Genomic DNA, 21,738 nt, shown 5'->3' with positions numbered 1-21,738 from the left:
TGCCAGGAATAGTTACAGAGCCCAACCAGGGGCCCCCTATCTCTCCCTGTCTATACCTTAACCCTTTCCTTATTCAATCCTCTATAGTTATTATTATGAATCCTCACTAAACAGCCCTTTATAGTTGGTATTATTACTCACTATGGTTATTCTGATCCCAATATGGCATTTTAGCTGTGGAAACTGAGTAGGTTGCATGATTTCTCCCATGCTCCTTCAGCAGATTGAAGGAGCAGCTGGGATAGAACCCACAACATTAGGTTTTTCATAAGCTGCTGCCTCTAGCATACAACAAATCCATCAGACTACCTCCCCACAGTTTGTCTACCACCTTCTCAGAAAGTGAAGGATTAACACTTACCTCTTGCAAAAGTCATTGTAAATGGGAAATGTTAAATAATATAAGTCAAGTAGATCTGGCAATAAGACACTGGCATCAAAAAGCTCTGTGAAGGTGGGGCGCCTGGGTGGCTCAGTTGGTTAAGCGACTGCCTCCAGCTCAGGTCATGATCCTGGAGTCCCTGGATCGAGTCCCGCATTGGGCTCCCTGCTCAGCAGGGAGCCTGCTTCTCCCTCTGACCCTCCCCCGTCTCATGTGCTCTCTCTCTCTCATTCTCTCTGTCTCAAATAAATAAAATCTTTAAAAAAAAAAAAAAAAGCTCTGTGAAGGCTTATAAAATATTTTAATTAAGTGACTCTATTTGAAATAATATTCAAAGGGGGCAATGACCACAATTTCCTCTAAATTATATATACCACATCTTTTTCTTTCCTCTAATCTAGCATTTGACTAGATTAAAGACTAGATAAAATGTGTAAGACTGGGAACAAGTCCGTTGCAGAAAGGGCCAATAAAAGGAAAAAGCCACAAAGAGAGAAGTCAGTAAGAGCATGATGAATCTATGCACTTACTAAATTCTTGTTTATCTGCAGCTGACATAATTTAAGTGATCCTACATAACCAACAGTTGTTATTCTACCAGACATCAGATAGATGACAGGCAAAATATCCACCAACACTTTAAAACATGGAGTAGGAATCCAGGAAATAAAGAGCGATATGAAACTACACATAGTAAAGATTTGGGAGAGTAAAAGGGAGTGAATTTTAGAAACAGCAAAAACGAGCGTACTCACCCACAAATGGGCTAACCCAACACTGACAGCCTGGAAAGATCCAGGCTTGTCTTGGCGTTATGACTCATTTTGAAAAAAACAGATGAAGTTGGGTTTCATTGAATCGGTGAGGACTATGGGGTGAGGGATGGGAAAGTGAATCCCCTATCTGAATTTAGAGATCCCTCCAAGAAGAGGCAAAAGTACACTCTTCTCAACCAAGGAGCAGTGGCTTGTAAAGTATATGCCTGTCACATTTTACCTGGAAGATCAATGCTGTAGATATCCAGTGGATGCTTAGCTAAGTATTCTGGAATGTTCTGGAATGTCATTTTTTTCAGAATTTTGTCTCATTTTGTGGCCACCAGAGCCAAACCAGAATCCTTGTTTTCTAATGCCCTCCATGTTGCTGTGTATGTATGTATGTAAGTATGATCACCCTGAGGAAGAGAGGTGGTATTGATGGGCATACATGAGTAAGCAGGGAAAAGAAAAGAAGCTGCTTGGAAGAGAGAAATAGAAATTATTTTTAAACACCCTCTGTGACTATTTAAATGTGGGAGGCGTACTGAACTTTATTTTCAAGTATGTGACCTTTTCACAATCATAAACTGCATACTGGAATGTGCTAGAATGTGCAGTAGTTTTAATTAGCCACCCTATTGTGTAAAACCAACAACCAAACTGAATATGAGGGTTTTTTTTTAAAATACCCATTGATTTGAGTAATTAGAAAAAAGGAATCATTGTAAGCAACATTCTTCAGCTGAGTTTATCCTGGCCTTTTGAATTTTAACTAGAGTAGGGGGGAAAAAAAAACGTAAATTACACTATCTGGTTACAATTTATTAGTTTAGAAAAATGAATATGGCCAGCACTAATTAATTAGCAGAGGCACTATTTATGTGATGGCATCTTTCAGCTTGCTCACCTTAGAGGGGAAAAGGTAGGTGGTTTGTGTTATTTTGTCTCTGTGGGGTTTAGCAAGGCAGTATCCTGGAATATATTAGCAAATAACAATGACAGATTCATTTTGTATTTTGTGCCCTGAAAAGCCATTTATGTAAATGTAAATGCTGTATTTGTAATATAAAAATAGCTGGAAATTGCCATCTCCTGAGTGTTTGAGAGAGATGGCAGGAGAGGGGAAATTAGGAACCCCCAACTGCATTGGGATTATTAACTCTTTAAAAAAAATGCATGGTAATGCCCTCATTTCATGGAATTCCAATTGATGGCCATCCAGTCTTCAAAATAAATAATTACAGTAGTCGTGAACACTGCAAAAGAGTACAGTCCCAGATAAGAAACCATAAGAGACTCTTAATCTTAGGAAACAAACTGAGGGTTGCTGAAAGGGAGAGGGGTGGAGGGGATGGGGTAACTGGGTGATGGACACTGGGGAAGCCATGTGTTGAAATGAGCACTGGGTGTTATATAAGACTGATGAATCACAAACCTCTACCTGTGAAACAAATAATACATTATTATATGTTAATTAATTGAATTTGAATTTAAAAAATATTTAAAAAAAGAAATAAGGAGGAACTTGCAAGAGAATTGTAATAATGATCAATTTTGTATAAATGAGAAATCGACAGTTTGTCATTGTACATCTGTGGTATGCAAAAATACCAATACAATAAAAAATAGAAACTATTAAGAAAATGTTGATTTATGGATAACTTTTCAGAGATATGTCTATTGCATAAAGTGGAGTACATTTATTTTTTATCTCAATGTGACTTTTTCCAGTATAGGAAATATGAAATATGATATAAATAAGCCACAGTGGTAGATTTTTAAAACAAGAATAGCAGACTTATAAAAAGTGCAGTCACTATGTATTTGCATTGACATTGTGCAGAAATGGAAAGCACATTGGGTTCAAATCACGTCTGCCCCTTTTAAACTTGGGCAAGTTTCTTAACTTCTCTGAGCCTCAGTTTTTACCTGGGAAGTAAGGGATAATCATACTCCCCAGTGTGACTGAGGACCAGTGAGATGATGTGGGAGAGGTGTAGCCCAGCACTAGGCAAATAGTTTATTTATCCTTTTATATGAAAATGGCTTTCAGTTAAAATTACTTTAAACACTTCTTCCAAGCACTGTTAATAGATTACAGCCCCCCTCCCCTCCCATTTTTAAGTATTTCCCACAATATCTTTCATGATGCTTGGCAAAAAGTGGTACTTAATAAATGCTTGTAAGCGAATTGAGTCATTTAATCCTAATTATTTTACTTTCTCCTCTTTTGAAGTATATGTGAAGTAGAGGCTAAGTTTTTCTGTAGGAAAACAGCTGTTTCCCATGCCATCAGCCTACATTTTCTACTGGAATCATCCGCACACTATCAAAAGAAAAATTAAGCTGACATTTTCTGTAGATTTCTGTAGATTTTTCCTTTCTTTTCCATTTGAGGTTTAAGGACTATAAAAAAAAATAAGAGCTTTCTTTTATCTTTCTGCAAATCTTGAATCAGTGCACTCAAATGCAAAGACCATTTTCTACTTTTCTCATTTTTTCCATTTTTTATTGTCATCCCTGAAGCTAATCAGAGCACCTGTTCCAGTGTATCCTCTGCCACAGAAGCCACAAAAGTGATTTCTTTTAGACTCTTAGTACTGCCACACCTTTACCGGGAACCTGGGAAGGAATAGGACAGTGTCCAGGGAGTGACCTTACCTTCCTGGAGTCTTGGCCACCCCCAGGCTCACCATGGAAGGGGTTAGCCTCTGTAATCTCGCTGAATCCTCCCAGCATCCCAGGTGTCCTGGTTTTGTCTGGGAGACACCAGAAGCCTGAGGGGATTGGGAAGTTTAGGGTGACAGGAGTCGCACGGGGCAACATGACTCAGGAGTCACTGCTGTGCAGGGCTGCCTGTGAGGAGTGAGAGCTGTGCTCTCCCGACAGAACGCACACATGTTCGGTGGTACACATGGCCTTCGGTGAAGTGAAGAACAGTAGAATGTTGTGAAATGCCCAAACTCTGGGTCTGACTCCGAGCTCAGTGTAGCACGGTGACCCTCGGCCAGATCACTTCATCTCTGGGTCCTTCATTTCTGCAAAGCAACCAAAGACGATAGTGCCTACCCTCCAGAGATGGTGTTGGACGTCCATGTGATAATTTATATGATGCAGGAAGCACAGGGTACGGCACATGGATGGATGACGAGGTTGTAAAGACAGATTTTTAAAGAGCTTGTGAGCCATGTTAAAGAGTTTCAGCTGTCATTTGTTGACAGTAGGCATTACTGAAAGTTTATAAACTTGTCCAGGAGGCACATGATCAGACCCATGTTTTGGGACGAAGAGTTTGAAGGCATTGTGGAGGATTAATGGGTGAGAGCAGGACCAGCAACATGGACACGTGGTCAGAGGATTTCCTGTGGTCTGGGCAAGAGAGAGTGAAGGTTTGAAGTAGGACAGGGTGCTAGAAACGGGTGAGCGGACCCCTAGATACGGCAGAGGATGACTTGAAGGGGTTGAGTTGCCAGGTTAATATAAGGCGGAAGGAAATAGAGTAGTTACACATGACCTTGAGGACTCTAGCATCCAGATGTTATGTGGCTGTGATGTTATTCACCAAAAATAGGGAATATTAAATGAAAAGTAGATTTTATGGTGAAAATAGTAAGGCTAGTTTGGGACATGCTGAATTTTAGATTTCCTACCAAAAAGATCCTGAGAGAAATTGTCTATCAGAAATTGGGTGAGGGGTTCAGAAGCTATATTTGATATGGACCAACATTTAAGCCTGGGAGTGAATGACTATCAGCTGGTATTGATCCCTCATTAGCAAAATCACCATCATGATGGGAACTAGGGGGTGCTCAGTAAATCTTTGTGGCAGGAAGGTAGGAGGTAGGTAAGATGTAGGCAGGGAATGGCTTCAGAGAGAGGGTATAGCTTAGAGAAAGGGCCAAGGAGAGCAGAGGGAAGTGGGGTAGGGAGGGAGAGCCAGCAGAGAAGGTTGAGAAACAAAATTTACAAGAGAACCAGGGACATGATCTCCTTCCTAGCCATTTGTCTATATTGAATAAGATTTTACAGATACCCTAAAGATCAGTGTTTTGCCCTTTGTTCATGCCTCAGAAGTAGTCTGAATATTGCTATTTAGTCACTTCAGTGCTGGGAGTGCCGTGAAAGGCAGGACCGAGCTCCTGCTCCACCCAACGGAAAGCAAGGGGCGCTGTAAGGACAGATTGTGTCTTTGAAAACAGTGACTCATGGTCCTGGCTCTTTGTCTCCCTCAGTCCATTTTTCCATTGTCCCTTGCTGATTTGTTCAAGCGTCATTCTCACCTGTGGATAGACCTGCTGGCAGCATCTCCCACAGCTACATGGAAATACATTGAATAGAAGAACTGAACTAAAGTTTCATCATGCTCTGGATTTCAGTGAGACTTGGGTTCCAGACATGCCTTTGCCACTAAGGAGCTCCTCAGCCCACAGCAGGCTGGCGTCCACTGTCCTCAGAGCCCTGGTACTGCCCCTCCTTGAGGTGAACATTGGCCTCCTCATTGCAGAGTTTACCGAACACTTTCAGGGCTTCACTGACTTGACTGCAGAAAAGTGTTTGGGCCTATGAGACCACTTCCATCTTCTTGAAAAGTTCTGCTCTGGCTTCCTAGAGCAGTCTATCACACTGTCCTGGACTTTCTTCACTCTGGCCTCTCCTTCTTTCTCCGGGTTCTTTGCTGCCTCCTTTTTCCTTATCTGATTTTAAGTGTGATTCCATGGAGTTCTCTTCTCTACCAGTCTCTGGGTAATCTCATTCAGTCTCATGGTTGGTAACTTCCCAGGTTCTGTCTCCAGCTCGTATCCCACTCTTGACCTCCATCTGCTTCATGAGCATGTCCACTCCAGACAAAGGAAGCTAGTCCACAACTAAACTCAATATCTTCTCCTCTAAACCTAAACCAGAAAATGGCTCCACTGTCTCTTCAGTTGTCTAAGCCGTAAACCTAGGATCTTCCTTGACTCCTCTCTTTCACTAATCACCTGTATCCAGTGAGAAACCACACCTATTGCTTCTGTGCCCAGAGTCTTCTCTCCATGCACGCTGGCACTAGCCTGGGCCAGCCACCGGCTTCTCCACTCTACTACCAGGCTGTGTCTTCTTACCTGGTCTTCCTGCCTCTCTGCTTACTCCCCCACATTTCATTCTCTCCTTTGTCGTTAAAGTGACTTTCGAGTCCAATCATGTCTCTCAGGGCTTAAGTCCCCTTAGCAGCCTTTCTAGTGACCTCAGAATAATAAGCTTTCAAGACCCTTCATGGTCTGGTCCTTGCTCACGTCTCCAGCCTCCCTCTCATTTTTCCACTCACCTCTTTTGCCTTTGCACATACTGTTTCCTCTTCCCAGAACATTCTCTTCTTTCTCACTTCCACCCAATACTGGCTAAATCGGAGTTGACCCTGTCACCTCAACCTACACATCTTCCCTCTTTAGTCCCTGTCATCACCAGCCCCCCCACCTTTATCCCCCAGTACAATAGGGAGTCCTACTCTTTAATCTCATAAGCCTTATAATCCCTATACCTCTCCCAGCATGGCATTTATTGTGCTTTGTTTTTTATTTTATTTTATTTTATTTTATTTTATTTTATTTTATTTTGAGAGAGAGAAAGAGCGTAAGCGGAGGATGGAGGGGCAGAGGGAGAATCCCAAGCAGGCTCCATGCTCAGTGTGAAGCCTGATGCAGGGCTCGATCCCACGACCCTGAGATCGTGACCTGAGACAAAATCAGGAGTTGGACACTTAACAGACTGAGCCACCCAGGCGCCCCTATTATGCTCTATTTTAATTGCTTGTTTAACTGTCCGTTCTCCCTAGAACGTGAGCTCCATGGGGCAGGGACTATGTCTATCTTGTCCATTCCCTTACCTTCAGTCCTAACTTAGTGCATAGCACACATAGGCATTCGGGAAACTCGCAGTGAACAAATGCTGCTCCTGGGGAATGCAGAGATAGACAAGAAGATCTGCGTCTTGCCTTCAAGGAATTCATAATCTTGTAAAGAAACAAAGCTTATAAATAAGTATCGCATAATAGGCACAGAAATAGAAACACATACACCGTCCAAATTAGCACAGAAAAGAAAATGGCTCACTTCATCTGGAAGACTTGAGTTGATCTTTAAAAAGTAGAAGGAGCCGACATAAGGTGCTCCAGCCTTGGACTTAGCTCTGCCACTAATTAGCCTTTTTTATCTTGGGGAAATTACCTGTCATCAGGGAACCCTAATTTCCTTCTCTAGAAAAGCAAATATAAGAAGGCTTTGCTTCACAGAACTGTCTGGAGGATTATGTGGAGGGACTTAAAGACACATACAAAGTGTGGCACCTAGTAGGTCCTCAAGAGATAGTAGCTATTTTATAATTTGAATAGACTGAAGTTTATTTATTCAAGGCTGCTTGAATGAATGCACCTGAAGACAAATGAGGAAAAAAGAATCTATTTCTTGAATGTGACTAAATATACAACTTCAGCCTGGGTCCACATAAAAGAAGGTTCTGAACTGTGACCTAAAATATAATTTATCATTTGCTTCCCTTGCAACTGCAGTACACTACGAAGAACCAAAGGGGCAGCCATTGTACTAGAAAACTCCTTTCAATACAACCTGAGGGAATAATTTGCACTGTTACCATCATGCACAGAGTGGTTTACTTACATCTTTATTCATCCGTAGTTTATGATTCTGCATAATACTATGCAATAGGCTCCTCTTCCCTGGGCCTTGGCCTTACCAGCCTGGTATACTTAGGGAGGTATAATTTAAAATATAAAATCTGGGGTGCCTGGGTGGCTCAGTTGGTTGGGCGACTGCCTTCGGCTCAGGTCATGGTCCCGGGGTCCTGGGATCGAGTCCCACGTCGGGTTCCTGGCTCAGCGGGGAGCCTGCTTCTCCCTCTGACCCTCTCCTCTCTCATGCTGTTTCTCTCTCGCTCGCTCTCCAATAAATAAATAAATAAAATCTTTTTAAAAAAAAGGAAAAAAAAATAAAATATAAAATCTATGGCTGTCTGTGCAACAGTAGAAATGCATTTGGAGACATGTGCTGTGAAATATAATTCTAATCAAAAGGTGTAGGTACATTTTATTTCCTTGGGAAAAGAGCTATGTCCTGTAAATGTACTCTTGATGTTGCTGGTGATCTAAACTATCTGAGTACTTCAATGCTAAGAGATAATGTGAAATTTCTATCACCCTCTTCCACACCAGTTTCAGAATGTCAGCAAGTTGGTTTCAGTTAGTTTGGGGTCCCAGAGATGAGGTTAAATTATTCATTAGCATTCATAGCTGTGGGCGACTTTGTTGGGATCCATGTAGTTCTCTCTCTTTATCCTTGCTAATCAGAATCTTTGCTCTCAGTTATTTTCCAAACCTAAACTCTTTCAGAGCACAGACGTGGCTTTGGTTTGAAGTTCCCTAAAGAATATCCAGTTATCTGAATTAATGTTCCTGGTTAGATTCATAGAAGCGGTTTGTTTACAGGAAGAACCAATTCCAATTTGCCTTCGGAATTCAGAGTGGAGAGGAAATGATAGAGCTTTTCCCTGTCTTAGCACTTTTTTTTTTTTTTTAAGATTTTATTTATTTGCGAGAGACAGAATGAGAGACAGAGAGCGTGAGAGGGAGGAGGGTCAGAAGGAGAAACAGACTCCCTGCTGAGCAGGGAGCCCGATGCGGGACTCGATCCCGGGACTCCAGGATCATGACCTGAGCCGAAGGCAGTCGCTTAACCAACTGAGCCACCCAAGCACCCGTCTTAGCACTTTTTAAGAATCACATTGCATGCTCACAACACGAGATTACCTCTCACTTTTAGATGCAGTAGATGCCACTGAAGTCTTTAGTGAACAGTGAGTGGTAATTACCATTCGAGAATCTGCCAGTATTCTGTATCAAGATGTCCATGGATAAAAGAAGGAACTGGGTATGTTTCTTGACTTCAGAACCTCCCATGGTTCTACATAGTCCATGCAGGATACTAACCCTTGCTGTAAGTTGGAATCACCGGTGTAACCTTTTTTTAAATGCACCTGTTCAGGCCTCGCCAAAGAGATTATAATTTGGAAATTCTGGATTTTACTAACACAGGCTATTTGGAAATACAACTAAGTTCAGTAATCACTACTCTATATATAACAGGGGTCTTCACAGCCACCCTCCAGTCCAGCTTCCCAGTTGCTCTGCCTCTATGTGTCCAGGAGCCCAGCCATATCTGTCCCTTCTACATCTTCATTGTGTCATTTCCACTTCAAGTCCCTTTGCTCATCTAATGACCTACTCATCTCCTAAAACAGTGGCTTGTAAATTTTAATGTGTATAAGGAAAATTCTGGAACATCTGAAAAATTCCAATTCCCCACACCCCCATGCCAGAGATTCAGGTGCAGTTGGGCTGGGCTGGGGTCCAGACGGGGCATCGTTTATAAGCTTTCCAGTCAACACCCAGGCATACGTGGTGGCACTTTGAAAGCCAAGTACTTTTGAGTTTTTCTCTGCACACACTTTCTGGTTCCTCTGCTCCACAGACTATGCTCACTCTTGTCCCCACTCTGTACAACATTAGGGGCTATTGTCCAGGGGTCTGTGTTGGGAGGGATGGGGTTATCTTCACTTTCGTGTCCAACCCTTAATTCTGTGCCTGGCACAATTCAGAAAATGTGTGTTGAATAGACCATAGTGTTTTGTGACATAACATATACTTATCATTTTAAATTACTGTGTAAAATCTAGAAAAAGTAAATAAAATTCCGCAGCTGCTGCTCCACGACTCAGTGTCAGAATCAAGAGTAGATTGTTTCCTTCTCGTCAGGGCTGCGGTGGTACCAGCATCTCCCACACGGTCACGTCTTGAGAAGGGTCTCGTCACCAGCAGGCCCAGAGCTGTCCGTTAGAATTTTTTTTTTTAAAGATTTTATTTATTTATTTGAGAGAGAGAATGAGAGACAGAGAGCATGAGAGGGAGGAGGGTCAGAGGGAGAAGCAGACTCCCTGCCGAGCAGAGAGCCTGATGCGGGACTCGATCCCGGGACTCCAGGATCATGACCTGAGCCGAAGGCAGTCGCTTAACCAACTGAGCCACCCAGGCACCCCACTGTCCATTAGAATTTAAAGGGTGTTTAAATCCATTTTACACATTTCTTTCAACATCAGCTTTTGAAATATCTTTCTGGAGTGGGGAGGGGGAATGCAGTCTTCTGCTGAGGACATCTTATGCTTGTAGTTGTTCTCTTCTTTATTTTTGCCAGATTTCTGGAATGGGCAGGACCAGGATCCTGCCGAAGGTGAGCGTGTTCACCCCTGGGAGTCTGTGGGCTTCACCTCCCAGATACCAGCTCAGGTGGGCCGTTTGCCGCCCCCTCTGCCCTGTGCCTCAGCTCAAGTAGAGGCCATGGACTGGGATCAAGTCGGCTGCCTGTCCTGCAGGTCCCCCAGGTCCCTCACCCTCTCTGCAGTGCTCCACACGGTGCTCCTTCCCTTCAGCTCTGTGCTGGGAATAAAACTACCATGTCCTGCCTCACACTGACTTAGGGGCCCCCATGCTTTTTATTGCTCTCTTTATGGGTGTTATCTACTTAGCACATCACAAGAAAATTGTCTCTTGTGGGCAGGAACTGCTCCAGAGCCACCATTTTTTCTGTTACCTCACACTGTTCCTGGCTGAGGTAAATATCCAATTAATATTTGTTGAATGCTGGTAGAGGACAAAAAGCCCAATTCAAAAGTGGTGACATGGGGCGCCTGGGTGGCTCAGTTGTTAGGCATCTGCCTTTGGCTCAGGTCATGATCTCAGGGTGCTGGGATGGAGCCCTGCATCGGGTACCCTGCTCTGCAGGAAGCCTGTTTCTCCCTCTCCACTCCCTCTGCTTGTGTTCCCTCTCTCGCTGTCTCTCTCTGTCAAATAAATAAATAAAATCTTAAAAAAAAAAAAAAAAGTGGTGACGTGAACAGGATAGCTGCTCCTGAGACAGGGAGAGCTCTCAGAACTACATCCCAATGCCCTGTTAAAACCAAATGCTGTGGCTGTTTTCCCAGGTTCTAGCTGAGTTATGTGCCTCCATTCCTGGCCTTCAGAGCCACAAAATCATCTTGGCAGTTTCATCCATATGAAGAATACTTGAGTTAGAGGCACTGAACTACTAGTCCCTGTGAATAAAGATTAAAAAGACATGTCCCCTACCTGCAAATTGCTTTCAAAGAAGTTACGGCACATCTGAGATTAACACAGATAAAAGCTAAATGATGTCCAAGGAGTAACCATTATAGTTAGCCTCCCATTATCGGCAGAATGAAATTCAAAACCCCAGCTGTCTTTCAAGACCCACCTCCATCGGGTCCCTTCCAAATACTCCTGCCATATCCCCTCCTGCTCCCCTAAAGGAGTCCTCTGACAGTGTGATCTGTTCCTTGTTCTCCAGGTAAACTCCACTTAATCCCACCTTAAGGTGATACTGCACTTGCAACCAGGTCACTTTCTGCATTTTGGGGCACAGTGTTAACAGTGTTGAGAATATCGTCTTGCTTCAGGTCTTAGCTCTGAGCAGCACCGAACACGGCTGACTCGCCTTCCTCCATGCTAGCTGTACCAGCACCATGTCTCCCTGGCCCCCCTCCCACATCACCAATCAGTCCCTCCTTCTTGGGTGTCCATACAAATTCTTCTTCCTCTGCACACCATTGAAATTCAAGTTCCTCAAGGCCCTCTCCTTTCTCAGGACTCACCTCTTCTTTCCTTACACACTCCGTCGGGGGAGGGGGAAGTATCACTTTCTCTATGGCTTCAGTTAGCAATCTGTCTGCTGAGCTGAACACTTTGAGATCTACCTGTATCTCCAACCCACATCTCTCTCCTGACCTCCAGACCCAGAAATTTGGCTGCTTGCCAGACACTCCATTTATATGTCCCCAAGCACCTCTACATCTGTGTGTCAGCGGATGGCATCCCTCTCCACCAAGTGAAGCCAGAAATGAGAGTAGGAGCAATGGCTTTTCTCTCTTAACATCATCCTACTGTTGATTCTTATACCACCCACCTCCCTCCATTCCTCCTGTGACTGCCTGAATCCCAACCACCAAGATTTCTCACCTAATTATGACAAGAGCCACCTGTTGTTTGTCTTGTGTCCACTGTCACCCTCCTTAATCCATTCTTCACACGACAAGCCCAAGTCCTATTTCTGAAAGTCAAATGTAATCACTTCATATTTCTGCTCGAAGCTCTTCAAGTCTTCCCCATTTCTCTTAGGATGAGGTCAAATTTTCGTACAAAACCCTTCATCACCTGTTCCCTTCTGGCCTCTCCATTCTCTCCCTCTCCCCTCTGGCTATCTCCTGCTGTCCTTCCCCATGCTGCATGTTGGCCATAGTAGCCCCTCTGCTGTTAGATTCCTCTCTGGTCGTCTGGCCCCCAGGCCTCTGCCCTTACTGGTACCCACCAGCGCCCCTCTCTGCGTCACATGCATGCTCACCTTGCCCTGGCTGATCCTACTGGTCTAGATTTAGATCCCACTGTTGGCTTCCCTTGCCTGGCAGCCTTCTCTGACCTCAGGGTCCAGTCGGGGCTCCCTTTCCTGCCACCCGAGCAGCTCTGCTTCTCCCCTCATGGATCTCATCATGCTGTCTTGTCACTGTTGTGCCATTTATCATTCAGTAACATTCTGCCTGGAGGATGGATGGATGGGTGGATGGTCTGTTTACCAAAAAGGTAGCTTCTGTGGAAATAAAACTTTAAGAAGAAGGACCACATTCAAGGGATTCATTTATGGCATGGGAAATTGTCAGGGATGGAAGGACAAGCCACCAAGTATTTTATTTTAAAAATGCATTATATTTGTGTGGTGTATACAGCACCATTAAGGATCAATTTCATCACACCAGCAGCCCAGGTGAGTTGATAGCCCCACATGATGAAGGAGGAGCAGAGAGTATTAAGCTTCATTGATCAAAGACAAAATTGAGGCCCAGAATAATGAAGTCTGTGGCTTAAGGTCATACTGCACTTGCAACCAGGTCTAGAAAAAAGTCTCCTCACTGAGGGCCCAAGAAGCCTCCATAGAGGCTGCCTGCCCTCAGGCCAGTCACTAGAAAACAGAGTTAACTGTTTAACTGTCTTCTCTACTGGGACGGTCTTGAAAAAGAGAAAATGGTTGAGAAAGCGTATAATGAGAAAAGAACAAATACCAGGTCAATCCCTTTTATTCAGTCTTTCAGCAAATATTTTGGGGTGTCTCCTGTGTGTCTCGGTGCCACGCATTGGGGATGTAGTGGTACACAGAAATGGACAGCGTGTCTGCCTTGGGCCTTTACAGTGGAGAAGTGGGGAATAGTGTGAACTTTTACAGTCATGAAGAGTTACAAAAGCAGGCATATATGGTACCTCAAGAACAGAGGTGAAAGGGACATCTGACCTGACCAGGAAGGTTTTGAGGCTGTCCTGGGGAAGACAGGTGTTTACTGCGGAGGAGTGGGGCTGGGCTGGGAGAGGCAGGAGTAGGGTAGAAGGGTTCCAGACGCCAAGCAAGAATCCACTAGTTTCTTGAAAGGGTAAGGGTCAGAGGAAGCGCGCAGTTAAATACTTTAAGTATTTAACTTAAAGGTTTTCCCACATTCCATTCTGAGTTAGCACAAGACTGGTGCTCCAGCCAATTACAGCTGAAAAGTTAGGGGAAGAAAAGACAATGCAAGAAGCTGGAAGGAGAGAAAGTGGGCACAGAAAAGGAGAAGATGACTTTTCTTTTCACCATTATGTTCCATCTTCAAAATGCTTTCTCCCGGTGCCAGGGGGCAGGTGTTTGCCTGCCACTGCCTGCCTCTGGCTACTCACGGAAAGTCCTTCTGAGCCAGGACCTTCCCCTGGCATCAGAATTGAAACTTTAGGCATCCTGAAGGTAGGGACTGTGGACTTGTGCTGGTTTGGTTTCCCTTATGAGAGTGAGCATGTGTGAGTGATCCCTCAGGCCTGGGGAACAGCAGTGAGGATCCCTGGCCACCTGCTGGATCAGGAAGACAGGAGAAGAGAAGAGGAAAGGAATCAGGTGTGAGGAGAGCAGATTAGAGATGGGACAGGAGGGACGAGCTTGCATGGAGAGTAAAGGAGAAGCGTGTCTACAGAAGTGCGTAGATCTGCGAGAAACCGCAAGTGTTCTTACGAGTTTGTACAGAGTTCAGGGTGAAAAATGCCAGGACTGTTAAGTGTTTGCCTGTTTGCAAAATATTTTCACACTACCTTGAATCAAAAGAGAAAAATGGTGAATCCAGTTGATTGCTGGCAAAACTGACGTCAAAATCAGATGCCTGTGTCTGTTTTCAGAACTTACCTTCTATGCCAAGGGCTTGAAACCTGCAATTCTTCTTTATTATCTTGGTGACAATTTGCCTTGTTTCATGAGGTTTTTTCCTCCTCCCTGATCTTTATTTCATTGACAGGCAAATAAATATAACTTTAAATTTCCCAGTGCACCTGCTGTGTCCCTTCCTGACAGCTCTTCAGGATAGCTGTCCCTCAGTGTGTCTGCCTTCCCTCTAATCTGCTTATCGCCATGTTAGTTATGCAGCACTGCAGCAAAGTTTCCTGAACTAGCACTTGAAATGCCCAGCCAGCCCATCGGGATAGTGACCAGAAATTCTGCTTAAAGAGAAGCTTGATTAGTAAAGCAATCCAGGCCATTGTTTAAAGAGGGAGTGATGATTCTTTCTTGACTTAAAAAAAACCCTTCAACAGTTCTCCTTCAGCCCCAAATTCTGTTATTTTGTACTATGTATCTGTATGTATTGGTGTTATCATAAGGTATTAGAAACCCAGGGAAGTAGTTTGGCCTCTGTCCTCTCTAAGAGGTCAGTAGCAGTCCTCAAACCCACAGTGTTTATGTTGAGCTAGTCTATCAAAAGCTGATGAGCACCTGCTCACTGAAGATGGTGAAGATGTGGCAGGGTATCCCAAGGGTACTGGTATGTTGCTGCCTTCACAGGAGTAAATAAATCCTGTCCAAAGGAACAGGGAGGAGTGGAGTGGTTCATTCTGAATAGATCGAGTAGGGAGTTAGAGTCTTGGTGACCAGGAAATATGGAAATAGATTAAGTAACAATTCAGATGTGAATCAGTCAAAATACAACTGGATCAACATCTTTACACGCTGACTTGTCACTTGTCCCCTGTCTTAATATTCATTTGAAGTCTACAGAATGATCTTTGTCAGGTTATCAGTCTGCAGAAACTTTGACCTCACCAGCAAATACTGCAATTATTCTGAGATGACAAGAGAATCTATTTCTACCTCTTGATCTTTTTTTTTATTTTTTACATCTTTCTAAATATGCTATTATGGCTGACAGACTAAATGAGGACTTGTCACATGCCACTTTAGCTTCTCTTTCTGTGTATTTTCAGCCAACATTAAAAACACATATAGTAGTAATTAAGTCTTCTTTAGAAATCATTTCTTACTGGTAATGTGCTTTTCAGTTCCCTCAATGAGACACCATAACTTGGTAAATTATTCTCTTGGCAGTGGTAACAACAGAGGCTGCCTAATTGTAAACCCTTCCCGTGCTGGTACTTAGCAATCATGCAGCCTGATTTCCTCACTTTGGGATATGGAGGCCACCATTAGTAGGTTTTCAGAAATATTCCTTCATTCTGTCTCTTGGGAGGAGTCACTAGTCACTTGACAAATGAGATTCTAAAGTGATGCTGCCTCAGAGAAAGGTTTTGTTGCTTTAGAGCCTCATACTAATTTTTACTGAATTTGGACTGGTTGTGAGATACAGTTGGGTATAAATCCAAAGAGAAGATCCCAAGTTTCTCTTTGTGATGAAAAATTTTCCTTTTATTTTACTTCCATTTTGCCTTTTTAAAAAACTTAGAATTATTCAGGGAAAATGTATTATATTATGTAAATAAAAGGAGACAGATGGGTTAAAGGGGGAAAAGAATATTTCCATTTTAGCTCAGCTTCAGAAATCTAGGCCAACACTGATAAAAATTGAAGAAACACAGATTGAAACCAGATCTGTCTTACAAGAGAAATGGTGCAATATTAAGACTCCAAACACAAGTGACTTTGACTAGAGAAACCATTTACACCAGCTCCAGAGAGGTTGCTTTCCAATGGACTTGTTCAGATTTGATTTTTTTTTTAATGATGTGAGTCATCACTGATCAAAATGAATCACAAATGATTTTTTATATGAAATTTGGAGGGCGTTTCAAAGGCATAAAACATATCAGAGCTGTTTCACCCCTCACATTCATCCTGTATTCCTTATTAGATTAGCAACGTTTTAAAATCTAAACTCTCACTTGGTGACATTTTCATTAGCACTTCTTACTCCATGTTCTGGCTTTTAGATTTTAATGCCTGTCTTAAAAAGAGAGAGCAAAGGCTTCTTAATCAGAAATGTATTACTTTCAATTTACCATCTTTAAAAAAAAATAACAACAAGCAAGCAAACCTCGTTGAATAGCTAGTCCTAACTAGAATTTAAAAGAGTCACAGAAAACATGATGAGGGTAGAGAAGGCAACCCAGTTCCAAAAAGCCAAAAATATGGACTCTAATGGAGGACTGCAATGTGTTTTTTAAATTCTAGATGAGAAATGACTAAGGAGCTAACTGAAATATGATTCTGAGGCCCTGGCTGACCTGCATAAGGGACAGTGGGTAACTTTGTTCTTCATTTCAATTAAGAATAGCAGTAAATTACATAAATTTAACCTTCAAAAATGAAGGCTGCACTAAGCATCCTTGAGTACTTGTACTTCCTTTGGCTTCTAGAACCCTAGCTCGTCCGTGTGCTTCGGAAACACGAGGGTTATAATGAGGTGAGTCGGAGAGGCCTTGTGGGTACTGGGAATTCGGAGGCTCCTGGGGACTCTCCTTGGCCCTGACCCCAAGGTCCTCACCCAGTCTGTGGTGTTCTCCTTGGGAGTTGGGGCCCGGCCTCATTCTGGGCTGGTTGTTGTTCCTCCAAGGCATGCCCTGTTGCTGACAGCCTGGCGCCCTGCTCCTGAGCTCATTCTACCGCCCTTACATGTAAGTCACCACAGATGTCCAGGCCTTGCCTACCCAACCTCCTTCCTGTATTCAGGGGCTCTCTGTCCAGCAATCCCAGGCTCGTCCTGGCCAAAAGCACCTGCCCCCCCACCCCCCGTGCCGTCCTGCCCTAGGACTTGTGCTGACAGTCACTAATGTCTGGCTTATAAGAAGGAATTCTCTGCCCACTGAGAGCTGTTCAACACTGAGAGAAGTTCCTAAATAGGAGAGGCCCTCCTTTGTCCAAAATTATTTCTGTCAGTCAGAAAACACATAGACCAACTCGTGCCTCATCAGTAGAGTCAGTAAACCTCATGTTTTGGAAATGCACTGGCAAAAGAGAAAGGCCAAATTGTAACAAACAGCAGCTAGTTTGGGAATTTATACAGAATCCAAATGCTTGGAGGGAAATTTGCAACATCTTCTATCCTTCCATGGTCAAGAAGGCCACATACATGTCTCTGTTAGATACAGATGGGCCATGCCCCTATTACAGCAGAAATCAAGATTAGGGCAGGGTCCCAGCCTTGCTGGGGGGCAGAGGGGCCTGGGGTCACCGAGAGGAGGTAGGAGCAGTACCCCCAGGACTGCAAGGAGAGATTCCCATGACCACCAGTCCTTGGAGATAAAAAAGGATCACGTTTCCCAATGGATTTTTCTAAATCATGAAATAAGATAAGGAAAGGACCTTATTTTACAAATCTTATGGTAAAGCAAGACATAACACATACTCTCTTGCATTTTTTTTTTTTGCCTTTTTAATGTAATTTTTGAAGAGGTAGCCTATTCACATGATAATGAAAATTCTAAAATATATAAAAAGGCACACAGTGAGAAGTCTCCTACCCACTCCCATCTACACAGTACCCCCCCTCCTGAGAGATACCCACTGTTAGTCTTTGGTGCATCTTTCTAGAGTTTCTTTGTACATACAGGAGTGAATATAAATATAGTTTCTTATCCCACCTCCTTATTTTTAACACAACAAGCAGTATGCATACGTACTGTTCTCACTTGAAATTTTTTCGCTCAACAGTATACCCTGGAGGTTGTCCCCATTTGCACACACAGACTCTTCTCAGTGCCTGGAGAGCAGGCTCACACCACCTGTTCCATGGTACTGTCCACGGAATGATGAGCCGCTGTGTTACCAGACTATTTCCAGTCTTGCATGTCATTTTGCACATGTGCTAGTATGTCTATAGTATAAATTCCCAAAAGTGGGGGAATGGCGGAATGAAAGGGCATATACATCTGTCACTTGCCCCACAAACAAATATACTAATTTATCCTCTCTCTAGCAATTTTTTGAGGATGCCCATTTCTCAATACCAACAAAGTCTGTTATCAAACATTTAGATTTTTTTTTGCCACCATGGTAATTGAAAAATGCTACCTCAGTATAATTTTAATTTGCATTTTTATTGTGAGTTAGAGTGAACCTCTTTTCCTATGTTAAGAGTCATTCATGTTTCCCTTTCTGTGAACTTTGCCAGGTTTTCTGTTACCATCTTAGTCTTTTTCTTTCCAATTTCGAAGAGCTCTTTACTTTTATAGATTTAGGAAATTTGCCCTGTCTCCATGGTATGAGTTGCATAAATCTGTTCCCATTTTTGTTTTGCTTTTTTTCAGTTTTTGATTTTGCTTATGGGTATTGTGGTTTTTTGGCTGGTTGGTCGGTTTAGGTTCACCTTGCCCATACTCATCAACTGTTTTTACTTCCTTTTGGAGGATATAACACAGTGAAAAAGGTCTTCCCCCTGCCATGACAAGATCCTGTTATATTTTATTCTAGTACTTTTATGGGTTTTTATTTTTTTACATTAAGTCTTGCATTTATTTGGAATTTATCCCAGTGTGTCATGCCAGTTGTAAATCCGCCTTTATTTTATTTGGTTTTGATTCAGAAGACTACCCACTTGATTCGGCCAGGTCTGTACCATTTCCTCACTAATCTGGGCCGTCACTTTAGTGTGCACTCAATTTCCATAAGCACTTGGTCTATTTATAAACTTCTTACTCTGTTCCATTAGTTAGTCTGCTAATTTACCTGTGCCGCATCATTTTAATTATTGAGGTCACATAAAATATTCTAGTATCTGGTTAGTCACACTTCATCACTGTTCTTGCGTGTTTTTTGTTTTGTTTTGTTTTCCATGTGAACCTCACAATTAGCTTGTCAGTATTTTTATTGAGATCATGGTAAATGTACGAGAGTAACTTAGATGTGAGATCTTTATGATGTTGATTCTTCTTCCACAGGAACATGCCGTCTTTTACTGGAATCTTCTTTTGTGTCCCTCAGAAGTGTTTTTAATTTTTTTTCAACAAGTCTTACACATTTCTTGTTAAATGTCTTCCTGGGTATTTGACTATTGTAAATTGGCCCTTCCACCATATCTTCTTTTTTTTTTTTTTAATTTTTTATTGTTATGTTAATCACCATACATTACATCATTAGTTTTTGATGTAGTGTTCCATGATTCATTGTTTCTGCATAACACCCAGTGCTCCATGCAGAACATGCCCTCTTTAATACCCACCACCAGGCTAACCCATCCTCCCACCCCCCTCCCCTCTAGAACCCTCAGTTTGTTTTTCAGAGTCCATCATCTCTCATGGTTTGTCTACCCCTCCGATTTCCCCCCTTCATTCTTCCCCTCCTGCTATCTTCTTCTTTTTTTTTTCTTAACATATATTGCATTATTTGTTTCATAGGTATAGATCTGAGATTCAATAGTCTTGCACAATTCACAGCGCTTACCAGAGCACATACCCTCCCAGTGTCTATCACCCAGTCAGCCTATCCCTCCCACCCCACCCCCCACTCCAGCAACCCTCAGTTTGTTTCCTGAGATTAAGAATTCCTCATATCAGTGAGGTCATATGATACATGTCTTTCTCTGATTGACTTATTTTGCTCAGCATAACACCCTCCAGTTCCATCCACGTCATTGCAAATGGCAAGATCTCATTCCTTTTGATGGCTGCATAATATTCCATCGTGTATATATACCACATCTTCTTTATCCATTCATCTGTCGAAGGACATCTTGGCTCCTTCCACAGTTTGGCTATTGTGGACATTGCTGCTATAAACATCAGGGTGCACGTACCCCTTTGGATCCCTACATTTGTATCTTTGGGGTAAATTCCCAGTAGTGCAATTGCTGGATCGTATGGTAGCTCTATTTTCAACTTTTTGAGGAACCTCCATACTGTTTTCCAGAGTGGCTGCACCAGCTTCCATTCCCACCAACAGTGTAGGAGGGTTCCCCTTTCTCCACATCCCTGCCAACATCTGTCATTTCCTGACTTGTTAATTTTAGCCATTCTGATTGGTGTGAGGTGGTATCTCATTGAGGTTTTGATTTGGATTTCCCTGATGCCGAGTGGTGTTGAGCACTTCTTCATGTGTCTGTTTGCCATTTGGATGTCTTCTTTGGAAAAATCTCCGTTCGTGTCTTCTGCCCATTTCTTGATTGGATCATTTGTTCTTTGGGTGTTGAGTTTGATAAGTTCTTTATAGATTTTGGATACTAGCCCTTCATCTGATATGTCATTTGCAAATATCTTCTCCCATTCTGTCGGTTGTCTTTTGGTTTTGTTGACTGTTTCTTTTGCTGTGTAAAAGCTTTTTATCTTGATGAAGTCCCAATAGTTCATTTTTGCCCTTGCTTCCCTTGCCTTTGGTGATGTTTCTAGGAAGAAGTTGCTGCGGCTGAGGTCGAAGAGGTTGCTGCCTGTGTTCTCCTCTAGGATTTTGATGGACTCCTGTCTCACATTGAGGTCTTTCAACCATTTTGAGTCTATTTTTGTGTGTGGTGTAAGGAAATGGTCCAGTTTCATTCTTCTGCATGGGGCTGTCCAATTTTCCCAACACCATTTGTCGAAGAGACTGTCTTTTTTCCATTGGACATTCTTTCCTGCTTTGTCAAAGATTAGTTGACCATAGACTTCAGGGTCCATTTCTGGGCTCTCTATTCTGTTCCATTGATCGATGTGTCTGTTTTTGTGCCAGTACCATACTGTCTTGATGATGACAGCTTTGTAATAGAGCTTGAAGTCCGGAATTGTGATGCCACCAGCTTTGCTTTTCTTTTTCAACATTCCTCTGGCTATGCGGGGTCTTTTCTGGTTCCATACAAATTTTAGGATTATTTATTCCATTTCTTTGAAAAAAGTGGATGGTATTTTGATGGGGATTGCATTGAATGTGTAGATTGCTCTAGGTAGCATTGACATCTTCACAATATTTGTTCTTCCAATCCATGAGCATGGAACATTTTTCCATTTCTTTGTGTCTTCCTCAATTTCTTTCATGAGTATTTTATAGTTTTCTGAGTACAGATCCTTTGCCTCTTTGGTTAGATTTCTTCCTAGGTATCTTATGGTTTTGGGTGCAATTGTAAATGGGATCGACTCCTTAATTTCTCTTTCTTCTGTCTTGTTGTTGGTGTATAGGAATGCCACCGATTTCTGTGCATTGATTTTATATCTTGCCACTTTACTGAATTCCTGTATGAGTTCTAGCAGTTTTGGGGTGAAGTCTTTTGGATTTTCCACATAAAGTATCA

General features: G+C 42.7%; 1 protein-coding gene across 2 annotated transcripts in view; it reads left to right on the top strand.

Annotated features, from left to right (window-relative positions):
- The window catches only part of L3MBTL4 (L3MBTL histone methyl-lysine binding protein 4), a 496,448-nt gene that overhangs the window by 417,363 nt on the left and 57,347 nt on the right, over window positions 1-21,738 (top strand). The gene's annotated exons all lie outside the window — the stretch shown is intronic.

The sequence above is a fragment of the Mirounga angustirostris genome, unplaced genomic scaffold (assembly GCF_029215605.1).
Source record: "Mirounga angustirostris isolate CCGP_5_RB_7025 unplaced genomic scaffold, mMirAng1.0.hap1 SCAF_14, whole genome shotgun sequence".
Lineage (NCBI taxonomy): Eukaryota > Metazoa > Chordata > Mammalia > Carnivora > Phocidae > Mirounga > Mirounga angustirostris.
This window is presented reverse-complemented; position numbering and strand designations above follow the sequence as displayed.